The sequence below is a fragment of the Pseudochaenichthys georgianus genome, chromosome 12 (assembly GCF_902827115.2).
Source record: "Pseudochaenichthys georgianus chromosome 12, fPseGeo1.2, whole genome shotgun sequence".
Taxonomy (NCBI): Eukaryota; Metazoa; Chordata; class Actinopteri; order Perciformes; family Channichthyidae; genus Pseudochaenichthys; species Pseudochaenichthys georgianus.
Genome location: NC_047514.1, coordinates 12112094 through 12133508, shown reverse-complemented (window position 1 = coordinate 12133508; position 21415 = coordinate 12112094). Strand labels below are relative to the sequence as shown.

Sequence of the window (21415 nt, the reverse complement as noted above, 5' to 3'; positions counted from 1 at the left end):
GGATGCTGGTGACCAGCCCAGCATACCAGCATACTATGCTGGTCTATGCTGTTTTTTTTAGCTGGCCAGGATGGCTGGTTTAGCTGGTGGCCGGTTAAAGTGTCCAAAACCCCTCTAAACCAGCCATCCTTTCCAGACTAATATCTACTGGCTGCTCAGGCTGGTCAATTGGTCTATGTGTGTTTTATATATATTCTGATATTTGAGCATTTTCACGTTTACATTATTTACTGTCAGTAGCAGCAGATGTATACAGTTGTAAAGTTTCATGTTTTATTGCAGCTACAATTAAGAACACGTTGCTTCCTGCTTCCACTCATCACACACACACGATTGAGGAAAGTTTACCGTTACTCACTTTTTCACGGTTGACTTTTTTGACATTGATGTTTATTCATGTGTTTAAACATATGAAGCCCTACTTGTGAAGGACACATTTGTTATTTGGTTTGTTTCATGAAGCAGGACCATTCTTGACCATTTTTAAAAAAAATGGTCTTTTGATAGGCTGCCACACTGGTTCTTTATAGCAATGCCAAATATGTTCATTGATTCAGGCCGTTCCCTGATTAAATAATATTTTGTAAAGCATTTTAATGCTGTTACTGATCCAGGTTAAATAAATAAATATACTTAAAAAACAGAAAACAGCACAAGTAAAATGTTAAACTTTATTATCGTGATACAGACAGTCAAAACGCTGAGACAGATAACATTCACACAGTGTTTAACACTTGGCAGCTGCAGTCTAAATTGGTGTGTGTTTTCAAAGCAACATTGGACAATTAATCAGACCCATTTTTTGTATCATCCTCATCTTCTGCAGTGTGACAGCTCTCCATACACTTTGCCTTATCTTCAAAGTTGTTCAGGTTGCCCCCACACCCGCCATAGGAGAAGATCTCACAGGTCATTGAGGAGGGGTTGTAGAAGTACCTTTCAATGATTAACAATGGCCGACAAGGCCCGTGTTCTGGTGCTTTTTTACAGTCCTTTGCAGGGAGCGAGAGAACACGAAGGGGAAGACAACATTTGTTAGTACTTTAACATCAGATTCAGGATCTCTAATGTACTACCATACAGCACTCAGTTAGCCTCACTGCACATCAAGTGTACCGGGGTAAATAAACTAATCTATTACCTATTGCATTGAACAAGGTTATATTGGGCATACTTGAAAAGGGATTGAAGTTTTCCACGTGTGCAGGATCCACAGTCGTATTCACAGGTTTCTCCACCTGTTTCCGAGCCAAAGACAGTCAGACAAGACATTTGAAAACTTTTATACAAATATTCCACTAAACATTCAATTCAACATGTTTCAAGATAAGGGTAAAACACGTTCTAAATGTTTGCACAGCAGATCATTAATATAAAGAACCAACAGCCATACAATATTCCACAGAAATGTACATGTAACCAACATAATGTTTAGTAAGAGGTCAGCCAGTCACCTCATCCTCATCAACGTCTGCCTGGATGGTCCACGTGCACCCCAGCAGCAGCAGTAGCACAGCAAACACAATCGTTTTTTTCTCCATAATGTCTGTCTTTATGTCCAGCTGTCTCTTCTAGAATTGATGGAAATATAGCCCCCTTGTATTCTTATTCTCCTTATTGTAAGGTTTTAGCGCTAGGATCCTGTTAGCTGTTGTGTTTGTCTATCTGTCTTATGAGGTTAATTACTCTACTCTCTCTCTCCAGGTGTCGGCACTTCCTGTCCGTGTGGCACCTGCTAGACTGATTGTTGTTCCCGCCCCTGATTGTGTCCACCTGTGCCCCATTACCAAATGTGTATATAGTCCTTCTCTCCCTTTGTCTTGTGTTGGTTCATCTTGTGTTGTCGTTATAGCCATGCCTGTTTGCCAGAGATCTATGTTACATTACCCAGTAGGAGAGTAGAGCCTAGAAGTAATTATTGATGGCTTTGGTTTCTTTACAATAAAGAATATTACCAAGCAACGGAATCGAGCATCTGAGTTCTTACCAGCCCATCGTATCACTTATTTCAGCAGGCAGTGCATTGACCAATGACTACCCTGCTTAGACCAGCTTAAGATGGTTGCTGGTTTTAGCTGGTGTTAGGCTGGTTTAGTTGGTTTACCAGGCTGGACAAGCTTGCCATGCTTGTCATGCTGGTTCAAGACCAGCCTGGCCAGCTAAACCAGCATAGAACAGCTCTGACAGCTCTGTCTACTGGGAAAAGCGCTAAAAGTCAACACTTTCACCCAGTCTGAGAGTAAAAGCTTTCTTGAAGGTTCGTTTTGCTTTCTTACAACGTTACGTTAACATTAACTTAACCTTAATTTTGTTAGGAGGCTATTGTTACTTCCTTAGCTCTAATTGTAAAACACATCTTAATTGTAAAACACATCTTAACATCCATAGTAGTTGACATCCTCGTGGATTCATCTTCTTATTACAGACACATGCATTTCCTAACTATTGGACTACCTATGCTGTAAAATGTATTATCTCTTCGATTTACACACGGCATCTATTGTTACGTCTGTCCGTCCTGGGAGAGGGATCCCTCCTCTGTTGCTCTCCCTGAGGTTTCTCCCATTTGTTCCCTCTAAACTGTGGGTTTTTCTCCGGAAGTTTTTCCTTGTACGATGTGAGGGTCTAAGGACAGAGGGTGTCGTTTTTTTCTCATACTGATATTCTGAACAATCTGTGCTGTTGTATTAGCTGTAAAGTGTCTCTACTGTAGGATATTTTTATTATATTTACAGCACTTTGGCTCGACCAAAAATCGTTTATAAATGTGCTATATAAATAAAACTTGATTTGATTTGATCCATCAGCAATCAATAAAACAAATCATCCAACACAAAATAGAAGAATTCTGGACCTATTCTATTTCTTTTTATACAACAACATCTATTGGGACTGCTCATTGATGTCATCAAGAGCCATTGAGTCTACCTTTTGTAGTCGGTCTCTTTTTTTTTGTTATCGTTTATTCAGCAGGGACAATGTACATTAATGAACACTTAAAACAAGAAATGCAAATAGTGTAAATATGCCGGATTTTAGCTTGGAGCTCATTTCCATCCGCATAAAACATTTAAGAACATGACAATTATACACATAGCAAAGACAAATACATGATATGCAAAAAGTGCAAAAGCGCAAGAGCAGCACAAACAAGTATTTATGACATGGTAATACAATATAGCAGCAACGACATATAAAGTGCAAGAGAAGATAAAAGAGATACATAAAGTGCAAGAGGAGAAACCCCAGTTTTAAAGTGCATTTAGCGGTGATTGCACATCTGTTTGTTTCTCAACCATTCTTTTAGTTGACCTTTAAAACTATTGAGAGTGGGACAATCCCGTATCTCAGTTGGGAGGCTATTCCACAATGAGCTGCCTTTAATGGAGAGGACATTTTGTCCAAACGTGGTCCGTCTACGGTGGACCTCACAGTCTCCTCTGGTTTCTTACCTAGTGCAGCGTCCAGTGTGTTTTTTGTGGATGAATTCCCCTCTTTTTATTTATGCTGCAAGTCGACAAAGGTGATCAAATGCTGATGCTAATAATGATCCGAATTAATTTGATATTGATTGTCTGCCAATACCGAATCCTGATCCGATTCTTCTATTTCCCAGATGATACAGCTGCATGATACAGTGTACTAGCTCTATTTGTTTTTGCCATTGTAATTCACCATAAGCAATTGTTGACTTTAACGTCTATGCCAACCAACTGTAATTTGTAATGTATTTTACCATACTTTAACGGTCAAGTTCTGGCAACCACAGCAGCCCAAATGTTAACGTAAATGTCAAGTTTTCTTTTTGCAGTGTACTTATATCAGTACATTTCTTTTCAGTTTGCTTCAAGAAGTGGTTTCAACAGACAGAAATGCAGGCCAGATTGGGAAAGGCTTGACGCTACACAACGGGAAACATTATGGACATGAACACAAGGAAAAACAAAAAACACTTTCTTTGTTGCATTTTTCTTATCATACATGTTACTGTTTGTGTTACCATTTAAATATTGAATTATATTTATTACTTTTATTTTTAAATCAAATGCACCTGTTTTAGATCATATATTTATTTTTTGATGTATAGGTTGATTTGCAGGTTGGTTTTTTATTTGTATAATTATTATATTGTTACTGTGTATTTTATTACATTAACTAGCTATTTATTGCTATTTATTCAATTAAAAATACTGTTATGAACACTTTACAATGTCTTTATTTTGGTAGATACCAGAATACATGACACAATCAATCTTTGTAATATATTTATGTTCTCTGGTTTAAATAATCATACCAGTATTTAAACAATGTATGCTTGTCACTTGGAATCCTGGTAAGCTTCCAGCATGGTATATTTAATTATTAAACATAAGCTGGTGATAGATGGATGCTGGTGACCAGCCCAGCATACCAGCATACTATGCTGGTCTATGATGTTTTTTTTAGCTGGCCAGGATGGCTGGTTTAGTTGGTTTAGCTGGTGCACCAGCTAAACCAGCTAAACCGGCCAGCTGTGTCCAAAACCCCTCTAAACCAGCCAACCATTCCAGACTAATATCTACAGGCTGCTCAGGCTGGTCAATTGGTCTATGCTGTTCTTTTTCGCAGAATAATGGCAAAATAAACTGTTTGAGGCCCCTAAGTAACTGCTCCATTATCTGTATCATATCGGATCAGAGACACACGTTCACTAAGCCGAACAACTATATCCGGTCACACAGATCTACTATTTTAAAATAAAGTCAACACATATCGACCTTAAATATAGTCTATATTAAGAACGAGAAAAGTTTTAACATATCGTTTTTTGTAAACATTTGACAAATGTGCGAGAGTGATGACGTCAGAGCACACTGGCCCAATTTAACCCCTGGTTATGTGTACAGCCAAGTCAAAGGTTGGGCAGAACTTATCTTTGCTGAAGAAGTAACATAAGGACATGCGGGGGAACCACAAAACAAACAAGTTACACGTCAATGCCTTATTTGGGCAGAAATTAGGGTATAAGAAACAGAGGCAACAAGAAAGATGTATTGCCTTTGATTCAGATATTTTACAAACAGGCTAAGACAACATATTGTTAAGATGGAGAAAGCAATGATTCTGGTTTCTGTGCTGCTGCTGGGATGGACCTGGACCCTCCAGGGTGTCCCTGTTGATATGGATCAGGTGAGTGGCTTAACTTAACATCTGTCCTTAGAGGATTTTCAATCATTCTTTCTTTTCTTTTTTAACTGTCCCTTGAGGTTTGGCTTTTTTGTTTTATGTTGATACATATCATCAGTGAAATAGCATATTGTGATGCTGCAAACCATATTGGAAAACGAGTTTGAGGCAATCTTGAACCAGGTTCCACTGAATGTTATGTTTTTCATCTATAAGAGTTTTTAAATGTCTTGTCTGGCTAAGTCTGTCTGTGGCTGTGATGCAGGTGGATCGCCGGAGGGCGCCGGAGGGCGCCGGAGGGCGCCGGAGGGCGCGCAGGATGGGGCCGGAGGGCGCGCTGGATGGGGCCGGAGGGCGCGCTGGATGGGGGAGGGCGTTCTCTCAATAATACTCGAAATACTCAATAATATCTTTATTTTTCAAGGTTATGCACGCAAGATATATATTCTTGTTAAACAATATATACTTAGCCTCTTGGTATCGTCAATTGATGAATGAACTCTGAATATATAAGCTTAGGTGTTTCATTGTGTTTTGTCATATAGGCCTATTCCCAAAACACTGCTGTTTTTGGGGCTGTTTTGGGTGTTTCGACGGACTGCTGGAAGAGACCACTGGAGACCCCCCAAACAAAAATCAAAGGTCCGTCCGTTTTTTTTTTACATATAATTGTAAAGCAATACATGATTGTCACTAAAAGCCTTGTCTCTACATTACAATAAAATATAAAAAATAATAGATTAATAAGGGCAAAGAGGCGGAGCCGAGGCGGGACCTGCTGCCTCCGAACTGGAAGTAAACAGAGCTAGCTCAGGCTAAGAAGCTAAGCTAACATGAAATACATGCATACCAAGTTACTGCTAACAGTGTAGTTCCCCTATATAAACATTACATTCATAATCAAATGAGACAATCTGCAAGAGAATTAGCTATATTTTGTTATTCTTAATGCTTGTCATTCACACGTTGAGAAAAGACGGACTCCACCGCCCGGACCTAACGGAGCCGCAGTGGGCTAGCTCCGGGACGCCGGCTGGAGCTAGCCCCCTGCGGCTCCGTTAGCTCCGGCGGCCACCACTGGGATAATTGGGTACCCTATTAACATTTGCTCCCGTTTAGCATTATGGGCGTCATAGCCATAGACTATAAAAGTATTACCCAAGGCTGAATCATAAACTAAAATGTATATGTATGCATAAAGGGTTACGTCCTTAGCTGGCTAATAAGTAACAAACTAAGGCTAAGCTACCAAGCACACAAACACCTGCGAACGGGGTGAACATATATAATATTATCATTTTAGAACTACTTGGAAGTTCTGTTAGTACATTCAAGCGCACAGCACGACATTTTAATTGTCTGGTATTTGTAACAATATTCCCTAAAAGGCACAATCACCACGAACACGGCTAAAGCTAAAGGGTCAAGTACAGTACTATGACTAACTAACGTTGTAGCCTCTATGGTTGTAGCCAGAGCCATATAATAGAAGAGTTATGACATCTCCGTTCACTCCAATGGACCACTTTTTTACAGCAATGGCGGATCGTGGAGCCTCTCAATCGTTCCCCGGAAGTTAGCGCCAAGGCTAGTAGAGCTGTAGAGTTGCAGCATAATAGACCGTTCGTGACGGACTTTTAAAGGTAAGAAGAAGTTTAAAGATTTATATTGCGGATATTATCAGTACATCTTATTCAAATTAACATGTGTATTAAAGGATGTCAGTGGATTATCCCTAAATTAGTAGATTTAGGGAACGTTTACAGATAACAGATCAAGCTAGGATACCGAAGCAAGTTAGCAACACACGTTGAACAGCCTTTCAATTGTAAATTCCGTTCTCTTAATGTCATTTGGTCCAACGTTGTTGAATTATAGAAGAGGGTTTTCTAAACGGGATTGTATGCGGGGGTGGAGGGAGTTAAATATTAGATAAATATAACTTTGGTGCGTGTGAGAGTGAGTGTTTTTAGCAGAGCCATATTGTGTCCTTGTGATTATGTTGATTATTACCTGTCTGTATAATGTTGCAGCTCAGCTGATTTTGGATTGATGGCAAAGGGAGAGGGACTTAAGTGAGAGTGAAAACACAAGGTAAGTTTAATACTACTGTTTTATATAAGTAAGCATACTAAACATGTATTCTATCACTGTATTATATAAGTAATCTTGTTAGTAACCTACTGTATGGCAGGTGGAGGGGCAGTGATGTTACAGGTGGAGGAGCAAAACTGCAAGACTGCAAACTCACAAGACAGAGAAATCAAAGTTTGTTCTCCAGAGAAGAGGTTGATTTCACTTCAATTTTTTCATATTTTCTAAAGATGTGGAAATGGCACCAAAAAAAACTTGAGAGCTGTAACCAAGACAACTGTAACAACATGAGTAGAGAGCCCCCAAGGTTTTTCAAGTCCCTCTCTTACTCCATTTTGCCAACCCAAACTTCCAGGTACATGACGGGACACCTTGCTTGTTTTTGTTGTTTGCGCTCCTCTGTCTGGGTGCTGGCAGGTGGAGGGCAGTGATCCCTTTCCTTCTTCCTTCAATCTTTGAGACTAATGTAAGTAGAAGACATGGCACTGTAAATGTTCGAACATTTAAAATATTATACCACTTAAAAATAAGAAATATTACTTTTGTTACTAAGAGTTCATACTTATTATACCTGTGTCACCTTTCACACTATCGCTGTGATCATGAGCTATGGGCTTTGTAGATACAGGGGCCCTTCTCTTTTTGACCACAGGTCGATGCACGAAGATGGTGGGTATAGCCTCTGCTCTCAGCCTAGTCTTGCCCTTTTTTGTCTTGACAAACGAGTGACTTGAGGTTACTTCACACTAGGGGTGGGCGATATGACGATATATATCGTCGTGACGATATTAGGTCTCCACGATATGCTTTTTCAGAGATATCGTCCTATCGTGATAAAATTGAAAAAAAAATTTGGAATTTTTTTTGGAAAAAAAACAAATAGCGGGAGGGGAAGAGGCCCTCCGTGCGCGGCGCAGGGGGCTATGACAGCGGACGGAGAGCCTCTTCCCCTCCCGCTCCCCCAGCCTCACCTACTGATTTTAATTTCACCATATATCAAGCCCGATCGATTTCACAATGTCAGCGCACCTCTGCTTGCATTCAGTCCGAGTTGTTTGACACGCTCCCAAAGTCCCCGCCCCCTTTCTTTGCAGCGAGCAACCATAGGGCAGGCATTTCATAAAGGGGCTCCTGATGAAAAGACTATCAAACGGTGGAAAGACATAACTGACGCTGTGGCGTTTTATGTTTTTCCCTTCAGTTATGCTAAAGTCTTTTATTACACTTCAAGTCTACTCTAAAGTTTACATTTTAATTATTTGGCACTGACTTTTCCTCATTGATGTTTTACTTAGTTATGTTTTACCCTCCTTTTCATGTTTATTGATGTTCACTGCTCACTTGTTCATTCAGGGTTTCATTTCTGAAATAAAACTAGCTTGAAATGCTATTTTGGTCTGTTACTCCTTTTTGCTTTAGTTTCTGTTACCTTGTGCTTGTACTGTTAAGTAACTTGAAAAATAACCATAATAACCGACATGAAAAAATATCGTGATATATATATCGTCTATCGTGATACTGCCTGAAAATATCGTGATAACATATTTTTCAATATCGCCCACCCCTACTTCACACACAGAACAACTCAGTTTTGTCTGCCCACATACATATTCCATAGTGGTTGAATACACAGTATTAGGAAACACATTATACTTACTGGACATGTTATACTCATTACATACTGTATATAAAATATGACCAAGAATGTGAGACAACTTTATAGGAATTCATATCACATCTGTTACTGATGCCATTTGTCATACTTTGTTAAACTCACAAATAATAAAGTTCCATAACTTCAGTTGGGAACAGAGACCACACCTTATCTCCCCAAGGCAATTTCCCATCCAATAGGTGTGCTATATAGGTGTGTATAACCCTTTCTCCTGTCTGTTACTCCCTCTTTCAGCACAAGAACCAGAGGGGGATTCAATGGAGCCTGAATACCTGCACGGAGACCCTCACCCTGCACCCTGAGTCTCAACTCTGTGTTTTTCAAGCCTTTCCCTGTTTTTTTTTGTATTAAACAAAACATTAAGCTTTCCCAATGGTGTGGTTTTCGTTTTGTGAAAAAGTGCAAATGCAGTGTTTGTATATCAATCACATATTTTTTTGCTGTTGGTCGTGAAATTGCTCCTGCTTCCTCCGCTCTGTATCAGTGGGGAAGCTGTACATTCGTACTCCTTTCTCTGAGCGAGAGAGTATAATACATTATAATACATTATGTATAAAGTATATGTATAGATTATGTATTATGTATACATTATGTATACATTATGTATAGAGTATAATACATTATGTATAATATCAGTTAAAATAAGTGCTTCAACATAGTTAACATTGCTGGAGGTATGCACAAATATTGATAGATGTCTTGTAATGCACTATTGAGGAACCTGCAACCCAAGTTTTTCATTCAGTGCAGAACTACACCACAGTTGTGTAGGCCTATAATGTCAATAAACCTTAGAAAATCTTGAAATCTTGAAAGGGATGTGCAAAATAGTCATTACATACAGTCTTTAATTAACAATTAGTAGAGAATAACGAGTAATGAATATACTTTATAGGGATCGTATTAATATCTAATAATAAAAATATTGAAATTCAATAACATGCTTTAACCACCAGGTGTCCCTTTATATCAGCTGTGCACCTTTATGGTGTAAATACAGCCTATCTACCAATTGGATCAAATATAAAAGTGAGCCGAATTAGTGTTGATACTGCAAGGAGACGCATTGTGTGAAAAGAAATGTAAGATGTTGTTTAATGGCTGATATATTTATGATCCACGTCACGTTTTCAGTTCCTCATGTTTGTCTTCTCATCAGGGCTCTATAAATACAGAACTACGGCAGATATGTAATATGTAATGCAGCCGAACCGTGTATTACAATGCCGTTATGTGATGACTTTCAAAGAGAAAAGCAAGCACACTCGGAATAAGGTATTATTATTATTTCGGTCTGTTTCCGGTATTTGTTAATGACGATGTGCTGTGAGATGTGAGACTGGAATTGCACAGGGGAAAATAACGTAGGCTATCTTTAGATGCGGATTTTGTTAAACTAATATGTTTAGGCTGTGGACCAACACTATACATTGACGGGGAAGGGGGTAGCAATAAAGATAACACCATTAACAACATAACAGAAATAATATCGATAGCAGCGTCCCTAGCAACCACCTTGGTAACAATGAAAACGTCGCGATTTCCTGAAGTAATCTTCGTAATAACTAGCAAACTAAAGATCATGTACATCCACTGCACACATAATCTGAAATAACAACTCATATTTCTCGCATCAAATGACATCAAAACGCATTTTAATGGCCAAACTAACTTTAAAATAGGCATTTTACACCTAGAATAAAACGAAGTTCGGCCATGTTTTCTTTTTCTGCAGGGAGACATTTGAAGATCATGTGACATAGACGCCAGCCATCGGAATGAATGGTGAAAAAAACGGGGTTTGTCAAACAGAGCACATGGTGTAGGCCAAACGATAGCTGGGGATTCTGGGTAGTGTAGTGTCTTCTGCCATCCTTTACTCAGAAAACATATTTGTTTCTCCGAATCGAAGGGGAAAAATACAAAAACATTGTACACAATTTAAACCAATCAATGTTGTGTAATTAACAAGGATAATCTGGTGTTTTTTAGTCGATGAGTAGTGCAGATATCACTGTAAAATCAATCGACAGTAAGAGGAGTACTTACTTCCGGGTGTAAAATTCTCCGTTATCCAATGGGAATGGATGCTCACATTGCCTTTAAAGAGCCTGTGACACGGTTTTCCCCCATCATCCAAACCCATCAATTTGAGTACATATTGTCCCCTTGAAAACCGTTACTGAACTGATTTTGGATATTTGTACTTTGATAACCATTAATCTGCCTTCAATGTTGACAATTTTCTGGATCTTCTCGCGGATTCTTCAAGTCCCGCCAAATGATGGGTGACGTCATTGCGGGCACAGCGCTCCAGCTGCACCGTCCAGGATCCCAGCATCTGCATGTAAACCTTTATATATATACAGTCAGATGTAAAAACGCACGACGGCGCACACAGCAGCAAGCTCAGACAGCGATGACAGGTTAATGTTGAACGTGTCTGAGAGCTCATATGAGGCTGAAGGATCGGTTTATGTTGTATCTGTTAGAAGTTTAGGAATGAGGTGCGTCAATATGGGCGATCATATGGTCATGTAGCCAGTGGTGGAATGGGACTAAAAATCATCCCGGGACTCTCGACCGGCCCACTTCGGTACCGCTAGTAAATTGTCAACGGGGGGAGCGGGGGATGTAAAATACAAATATAATGTATAATGTCTGTGTCTTTGACATTAGCGCTGCTAGCCACCTGTGCCCTGTACTACGAAGCCAGTTCAACAGACCCTGGATATGTTTGAGTAACAAACAAACTAACAACAAACTAACAAACGAGATCTCGCTAAGCGGTCCTACGACGCTGGTTATCAACTCGGTAAATCAAGCCAGGGTTTCTCTCTCCAGCTGAGAGCGCGTTCACGTCTAAGACACGAGTGGATCTGACTTTAATTACATTTGTCTCGAGTGTTTCGTCAACATAATGTGTTAAATAATACTTCTGCATACAGTCTGTGACACTGTGAGTGTTGCACGGCCAGATGAGGCTGGAGAAGATGACTCAGATAAGGAAATATATGATATATTATGATATTATATGATCGATGATCTGATTGATGATGTAATATGAATGATAAGTGCGACACGTCGGCGTCTTCTCTGCATACGGCAGTTTAAACTGTATTTCCTTTATCCTGTAATATGACTTGAGAGATTTAAACTCCGCACACTGAGTGGATCTCTTTTCTATAGACGCCGGAGGCGGGCAGCGTCAGGTAAAATAAGTTATGTAGCCTTCTCAAACCTGAGCCTCACGCGCCGCCTATGGGGGATGTGCTAGTTACTTATCCGACCGGCCCACTTCGGTACCGGCCCATCGGGATTCGTCCCGATGGCCAGTCCGCCACTGCACCCAGCCCACGTAAACTGTCAACGGGGGGAGCCTCGCTGCGGGGAAACGGTGGACCTAGTGTCCCGATCGGAGTGGGAATAATAATAATAATCCGTGCATTTTATCCATTAATTTCCCCAACATTGTGGTAAAAAACCACACGTTTAATCCACGTTGTTGGTGTACTACAACTACAAAAAGCATCGGTTTGTTTTCTCATCAGTAAATGCAGACCGGCTCAAACAAACGATTTTTAATCATCATCCTCACTCATCATTTAATGTATCATATGTTCGCCGAATTGACATGAAAGCACTAATACATGTAGTTTCATCCACTTGAGTTTATAACCACAAAAATAATCGATTTGTTTTTATATCACATCCGACGGGAGGAAATTCAGCAGCTCTCACTCCCGATTTGTAATCCTAATGTAATCATCATCTTCACCACGATCATTTATGTTTATGTCGCCGAATTGACATGAAAGCACTGACAAATATGAATATACTGTAGTCAACTTCATTAAAACGTTATTAACGTGCCTAAACTCAGTAATTCACAATTTCTACGCATGACACAACACACTTTGTCCGTGTTTGGCTCTCGAAGCGTTCCCGCATTGACGTCACTTCCGGCTTCCCCCAAAACTTCAAAATGAGTGAAGGAATTTCCCCGCGATGTTCGAAATTATTGATATTTAACGAAACGGTATCGCTTTTTCTTTTTTAAACTGACGGTTCGAGATTACTAGTAGCCCAATATTTCATTGCACAACAGTTGTTGGGATGGTGTCACAGGCTCTTTAAGGGCAGCCGGCATAAACGAATGCCGTGCTTCCATGAGCGTCAAATCCCGACGCAGATGGGAATACATTGCAATCAGTTGAAAGCTATTTGCGTCCCTTTATGACGCTGAAGGAGCCTAGGAGCGTCACAATTGGACGCCACGGACACTGACCAAACGTCGCTATTGGACGCTTAGGGAGTGAGAGTGTGTTGGGATGGAAGACATTTGTCACACAAAACGGGCATTTTCACATTTTCACATTTATCTGAAAAGCTTTGGCTAGGGGACAGTTAAAAAAAGTACAAAGTCACACAAAGGGCATGTGGGAATAAAAGAGAAAGCAGAGGGAGATAAAGCAGAGGGAAAAAAGGAGCAGTGGGTGTTTTGCTATCACCAATAGTCGAGGGATATTTCCTCAGCCGGGTCGCTAATCCGGCTAGCATTAGCATGTTCATGAGTCCTGTATCCGGGGCTTGGCAGAGCATGTCACTGCCTCATTTGGTCACACACACACACACACACACACACACACACACACACACACACACACACACACACACACACACACACACACACACACACACACACACACACACACACACACACACACACACACACACACACACACACACACACACACACACACACACACACACACACACACACACACACACACACAGGGCTGAACGATTAATCGATATTAAATCGAAATCGCGATTCGAGATGATGCGATTATTAAATCGCAAACCCTGCGATTTTTTTTTAAACTTCATTTTTTTTTTTTACATTTTTTTTTTTTTCTTCTTGTGTGTCAGTCATCCACACCAATCAGAAGTGCTGTGCTCCACATGTACCAGCCATTGTTAATCAATCAGAAGTGGTCCATGATAGAAGGTGATAGATAGATTGATCCAATCACCTGCTTTTGAAAAGTGCTTTTGAAAGTGCCTGCCCTTTCCAAATGGCTTCCAATGGAGCTTTCCTAGATAGTTTGGTGAAACAAACCATCTGAGTCAGGTTAGTAATCCTCCATCACATGTTCTACATCTAAAAGGGTGAATCTTTAACTGAAGCCTGACTTTAAAGCAACCCAACGGAAGTTTCATGTAAGTTTAGTTCTTTCACTCGTAGCTCGGGCTGCGGGGGTGCTAGAGACCGCATTTTAGAGACCGCATTTTACAATAAACTTCCATTGGGTCTCTTAAAAATAAATATCACAAATCGCAATCGCAATATTTGTCAGAAAAATCGCAATTAGATTTTTTCCCAAAATCGTGCAGCCCTAACACACACACACACACACACACACACACACACACACACACACACACACACACACACACACACACACACACACACACACACACACACACACACACACACACACACACACACACACACACACACACACACACACACACACACACACACACACACACACACACACACACACTTTTTCAATACCCCAACCTGTTGACCGACACACTGCACACAATCGCTCGCAGCCCCGTTTGTGTCTGTGTGTGTTTATGCGTCATGCACACCCATATCGCGCTCTGAGCAATACGACAGAGCCGGGGACTGCTGGCAGCACTTCCCCTTATCTTTCAAAGTACTTCTCATTCCTTCTTTAAAATGAATTTCTCCTCTTCACTGCTTTCCAGCCTGAGTTGTTTATGAATTATACGCGTCTTGCTTGTTATTATGTAACCTTCTGCAGCCTAAGTGAAAAAAACGACTTACCACATGACTGCGGAGGCCATCATTTAAAAAAATAACCAATTCATTAACTTGACTTTAATGCTTGATTCTTACATTTAGTATTACTAAAATGTGCTAATACTGCAGCTTGTATTTGGCACTTGTAGTGAGAAAGCAGACCTTTGATTTGCGGCTGTCACATCCCGTCCAAGCCTCAATTAAATAGTGTTTGCTGCACAAAAGGTTCAGAGGTAGTGTGTGTATTATCTAGTGCCTCCAGTAATGACCTATAGGCCTACAGATGCAGGACTTGTACACGCCTGTTATCTAAGCGATAGGTCCGCACGCACTCTCCAGCTGAAACTCTCTGGTCTTATTAATTTAAGCATTTTCTTATTCATTTATGCCAACCTCCCCCCACCAATGCAATACCAGCCGCTCAATGCAGATTCGGTAATTAATAAATAAGAAGCATTCATTCACAAACTAAATCAGGAGACCTTTAAAGTTGTACGTTCACATCAAAGTATATGCGTTGTGTTGATAATGGACGAGACCCGCCGAGTCAGCGTAAAGTTGAGACGATCTCTGTTTAATGTCTGAATCTGATAACAGATAAAATGATCAGTTTTACATACATTTCCCTCAGTGACTCCTCTCATTGCTTGGAACGTTTACAAAAAGGGAAGAGGAAACGTGAGGGACACAATATATACAAAAAGTAAAATCACAAAGAAAGGAAATGAAAGTCCTCACAACAATAAACTCCTGAGCACAGCTTTCCGACCTTGCCAGGTATTTAACATTCAATAAAATGAAGAACACAGAATAAAATAATATAAAACACAGAATGTGTGTGATTATACCAAATTAAATTAAATAAACCCCACTGCATATGTACATCTGTTACACTAACACACACGGCAAGTGCAGCAACAGTCCTCGTCTCTGTAATTAGTTCAGTCCGTAGTCCAAAAGTAACACAAAAATATAAACAATCTCATCTATTCAGGTGATCGGGCCCTATATGGCATGCTATCTGCAGTGCTGATTTTCGGATAGCAGCACCCTGTGCTAATTAAACAACTGCAATAAAACAACTACTTCAGACCAGGCAAGCAATGCACAATAACCAACAGAACCATATCAGAAATTGCACACATAGCTACACGGGCAGTTCAGGCAACAGGTATGCACAGAGAGAAAGGGGTGTGCATTTCACTCACCCTATTTGAAGAGGAAGGCCATTCTCCTGTCTTTCATGGTAGCGAAGTAGTCAATAACAATGTCATAGAACTTCCCAGCGGCCTTTAGGCCCTCCACAACAACAGAGTCAATGTATATTGTGGCTAGGTTGACAAGTCTGTCCTGTCCACACGTGTTCCTCAGATCCGTTTTGATCCTTTTTAGACAGGAAAAGGAGCGCTCTGCTGATGTGCTGGTGGCTGGTATCGTGAGCATGAGCTGGAGCAGCTTGTAGACCTCGGAGAGCTCTCCTGGTGGCTTGTGAAACAACCTGTTGTTGTACAGCGTGTGCAGCAATCCTGACGCGTCCAAAAAGCTTTAATTTCACAGCACAATCTATATGATTTTTAGATTTACCGTGCCTCTCAATTGCCCGTGACAGGTTGGCAAGGTCGATGAATCCTGAAGTTGCCCAAGGATTGTTCAGGGAGCACGAACCCTTGTCAAAAAGAAGACATGGCCAGCAAAATAGACGCTGAAGTTTAGCGCTTCCAGTTAGCCACTCCGTGCGGACATAATTGTCCTCATTGAACGTCCGATTAGATCCCTTATTCCTCTGTGTACACAGCTCGAGTGTGGGCGTTGTCCTGCCATCTGCTTTCATTTGTAGTTGCTGCTGTAGCGGAAGTTTAGTGAAGTTATGCTTAATTAAGTACGCCAAATCTCCTCCCTCCATAATGCTTAATTTGCTTGATAATTTCTAACGGCGGTGATGACAGTTACGGTATAGAGAGGCGAAGTCCCTCCCTTTCCGGGAGCCTCCATGGGACCCCGGAAGCGTAAAATTATACATTGAAGTCAATGCAGAGAGAAAGGTTATCTTTTGATCCCGTTTGAATTGTGCCACGAATGACACATATGATGTTTGTCAATTTAAAAGAATATTTTGCAAGTCAAAAAAATTAAAATGTGTCGTAAAACTGTGAAGTTACACATTTTTTTGTGTGAAACCGCTGAGTGAACTACAGTTATCTGGTCTCGCACAATACGCGTCACCATCACAAAGACGGCCGTCACGTTAGCAAATTTCACCTGTTTCTTTCAGAATGAGAATAAAAGTATAAAACGAGGTGACTACAAGTCTGGACACGTTGAGAGCTGTACATACACGAAAGGGGAGTTATTCGGTTCTGTAGGAGCAGCGGGACCGGCTTTACAAGATGTTGGTGAGTAATATGAGTGCAATGTGTAACGTTAATGTCAGCTAGCTAACATTAGCTAACAAGGTACACTAACGTGTTTTGTTTCAGTAACTAGTGTTCTCCTTTAGAACTTCGTGGTCTGTGTGTATGCTGTGGATAACATTAGTGTTCACAAGAACAAGGTAAACTCCCGTGTTTTGTTTTAGTTGCTCTTCAGATTGAAGCGGCCAGTTTTATATCGACTATACTGTATGTGTGATCTCCTTTTACATCTCGTTGTGTCATTTGAGTTTATTTGCTGTGTGTAGATTCAAGGGTTTTGGTTATCTTGTCAATTTGTTTGGTTATCCAGGCACAGCTGTGTGTGACTCCCTCGGGTACACTGGTATGTGTTTTCCTAATGTAGAGAGCATTGATTAATTAATAAACTACACACTGAGTCTAGATCCTGACCAAATCCTTTTTTATTGTTGATCAAATGTTTTTCAAAAATGTATTCATACACATTTAGAAAAATACAATGTACAATCACAACCAGTACAACACACATTACAAAAAATACAGAAAAAACAAACAATAACAACAATCAGACAAAACTATGGAAAAATAACCCCTCCCACCCCCAGATCCGGACCATCCTTGTATTATTGCTCATTCAATCTATTATAGCATGCTAACAAACATGGTACTTACTTTATTTGTACAGATCTGCATGGGAGACGATGGCGCGATGCAGAGCGCTGTCTGTGATTGTGCACGGGGGATGTACAAATGCAGCCATGCTGCAGCATTGGCAATATGTGCCATGTGGCAAATCGCTCCACAGATGTTGAGTGCCAGTGGAGGAAGCCTGGCACTTCCAAAGTAGTCCAGCCGGTGTCTCAACTCTACCAACAGTGAGAGGAGACATAAAACCCACTGGCCAGAGACATCGCCACTCAGGATGTAGACTGGTTCAGGTCTGCACTGAGGGGCGCACAGTGTGGCATGGTATGGCTTTTGTCACCTGAGCCAGAGCCGCGGCCTCAACATCAGGCCATTGTCACCGTGCCGGAGCTGGTGAAGGGGCATGGGGGTCGGTGGCTTGAGGCAATTCTTGCCTCAATGCGACTGAGCAGAGACCAGCAAGCTGCCATCCAGACAGCCACCGGAGGACAGCGGACAAAGTGGCAGTTACACAGGCGGGGCAGGTTGACAGCCAGCAAGTTTGGTGCTGTGGTCGGGACTTTCATCCACTCCATGCGCGTCCCTCATGAAGAGGGTGCTCGGGGGGTACAACTTGGACGGAGTCATGGCTGTCAACTGGGGGGTTGTAAATGAGGCCGAAGGGGTGAAGGCTTTTGTGCAGGCCTGTCAGGAGACAGTGTTCGAGTCTGGTCTCTTTGTGAGTGAGTCGGTGTTTTGGGAGCATCCCCCGATGGACTTGTGCAGCCATCTGCCCTGCTGGAGGTGAAGTGTCCACCATCATTATATAGGATATATATATATATATTTGTATACATATCTGTAAATTGTATAATTTTATTTGATTTAAAAGTATTTTTGATCTCTCTGTCTATAAACACAAACTGAGTAAGATTGACAATAAAGTTGACTTTGAAAAATATATATATTCTTTATGAAAATAGTTGACTGTTGGAGAAATGAATCCAAATGAAACGTTGGACTGAACTACAACTACGCCTTTAAATCTCTACGGACTGTTCTTCAGTGGGATGGCAAGTTCCTATCTTTAAACATTTATTAGTTTTTTCTCAGAACAGATTTGATTTTCTGAAGTTAATTTAACTTTGCCGACCATGTAAGGTCATTATTAAAAAGGTACAATCAATTTGTTTAGGGTTGACTAAAATAATGATAAACATTTGGATAATTTACTGACAGAATAAGAAACTCAATGATGCTCAACTCACCTTTTTATAAAGTGAAACAGTTGAAACGATAGATTTGAGTAAACTTAAAAACAACCTTCTCCAAAAGCTATCAAGGAATATACCGAATACTTATTTTAGAACTTTATTACATATTATTTGTATATAGTTTGAATGATCCATAATTGACAGAAGCTTGTGTTTACACTGACCTGTTACTCGTATATTAATGTCTTTGTAACTTCAGTAAACCACTACCTCACTAATTTCTTTCATTCATCACGGTTCAGTAAACTAAGTGACACATGAACCAGTTTAATAATTATAATAACGTAGGATTGCAACTCTTTGAAACTGTAGGTGGCTCTTAAAAGAGCCGTTGTGTTTGGGTGTGCTGGTCTCAGGTCAGTTTAAGCCCTCTCTCGCGGATGCAGCTGGATGTCCTTGGGCATGATGTTGACCCTCTTTGCTTGGTTCATCTTACTGGGGGCAGCTACATGGATGTCGGTGCAGTCCACAGTCATTGTGCAGTTGAAGGCAGAATGGATGAAGGCAGAATGAATGTATTATTGACTCCGAATGAAGCACAACTTCATGTCATACAATACATTGACTTTATTTGTAATTGTGTGAAAACATATGAGCATAATGATTAGCAAGCAGGACCTGCAGGAACAGAGCATGGTGATGGATGGAGCTGGGAAGAGAGAAGAATAAAGAAAACAGATCAACGTCATTTTCGGATATTAAAAATTCAATTTCAAAACAAGTTGCCGCTCCTACAGTTTTCTAGTGTGTAAAGATGATTTCACTTGACCTATGCACAATATCACACTCAATACATGTGTGTCTCTGGGGGGTGCATTGTGCCTTTGATGTATATAAATAATATACCATAACCAAATACTATTACGTACAGTGGAAATCAGGTTGCCAGAGCAGGTCAGTGTGCATGTTCCTCAGGGTCTCAGCAGTTACAGGTGAGGGAAAGGAAATAAAAGAGAAAAAGGTCAGTAACAACACTTTAAAGTAACAACACTTTGAATAATTATCCCTTCTAATAATTTTCTCTCAGTAATCACTCAACTACTGTCTTTCCAACAAACAGATTGACTCACCCTTACTGTCATCACAATGAAACACGTCCAGAAGAATGTCATGCAAAGCTGCCTGCCTGCCTTCGACTCTCCCTGACTGCTTCCATAGCACCCGGTGGATGGCGCAGTAGGCTACTCTTCAAATGTTTCACGGAATACTTACCATCTACTCTTACTCTTACTTCATGTAATAAAATAATAACTTCATGGTAAGGCTACTAAAAATGACAAGGCTAAGTAATGTAATGCTAACTAACGTGCTCGCTACTCGTCGCTACTAGCTAGGTAGCTAACTTGACTATATATGTTCCATGCACAACATGTATATTACCTGATATGTCTGATCCAGCGACTCCTGGTCCTTTCATCAGACGGGAATCGATAGAACGAGCAAGTGGTTTGATCACTTATGTGATTACAACCTGGTACAAAGCACACATGCATCTTGTAAAAGTGAATTTATTTTTAGCAATCTCTTATTTATTGGAGGGAATAAATCGGTTATGAGATCTTCTTCTTCGCTTTAATTACGAGTCGCAACCACTTGGAGAATTATCGCCTGTGACATCACTTACGCGAGCCAGAATGGGATTTGTAGTCTTTGTAGTCGCGTATTTTTCATAGTCTTATATTTCAACAGTTTTACGACAAAATGTGACTTTTTTGACATGGAACTTATTGTTTAAGATTGACAAACATCATATGTGTAGTTCGTGGCACAATTCAAACGGGATCAAAAGATACGTGTTCTCTCTCCATTGAATTCAATGTTAATTTTTCGCTTCCGGGGTCCCATGGGCGTGACTTCGCCTCTCTATTAAAATTGATGTTGATGTGATTGGATGGCAGTGTCCAATCAAATCGCCAGCCGCCCCTGAAGGGAAGCTGGAGGCGGCTGGCTTCCCCTGGCATGGCCCTGACCAATCACAGGTTGGCAGGGGCATCACGTGGGCCTCATCTGATTGGTTAATCCCTCAATTTTTTTTCACCAAGGGAAACTAGATTCTGCTGGCCTCCTCTCGCAACAGTGAATGCAATATACTGTTTCACCATGACATCTAGAGGGGCGCTGTTTCACTCTTTGTAAAATACTCAATGAGAATGGGGGAGAGACGGAGAGACGGTCCGGCAGGAACACACATGAAAGGAGAATTACAGAAACAAAACAGTGTTTTTATTTATTTATTTAAATTATAACTACAATCCGAAAAAACAGGGGAAGCCTTGCTTCCCTTGGCCTCCGGGAGAAAACGCCACTGGTTGTTAATGCGATATGATATCCGAAAAACATTTCAGTTTAGGATGGC

General features: G+C 40.7%; 1 long non-coding RNA gene across 1 annotated transcript; it reads right to left on the bottom strand.

Annotated features, from left to right (window-relative positions):
- Positions 1–942: 942 nt before the first annotated feature.
- On the bottom strand, positions 943–1713 carry LOC117456617 (uncharacterized). The gene is made up of 3 exons (XR_011644186.1): positions 1455–1713; positions 1175–1238; positions 943–992 (listed from the first exon to the last, which is right to left on the bottom strand). It is a non-coding gene; the product is annotated as an uncharacterized lncRNA (long non-coding RNA).
- Positions 1714–21415: the final 19702 nt, after the last annotated feature.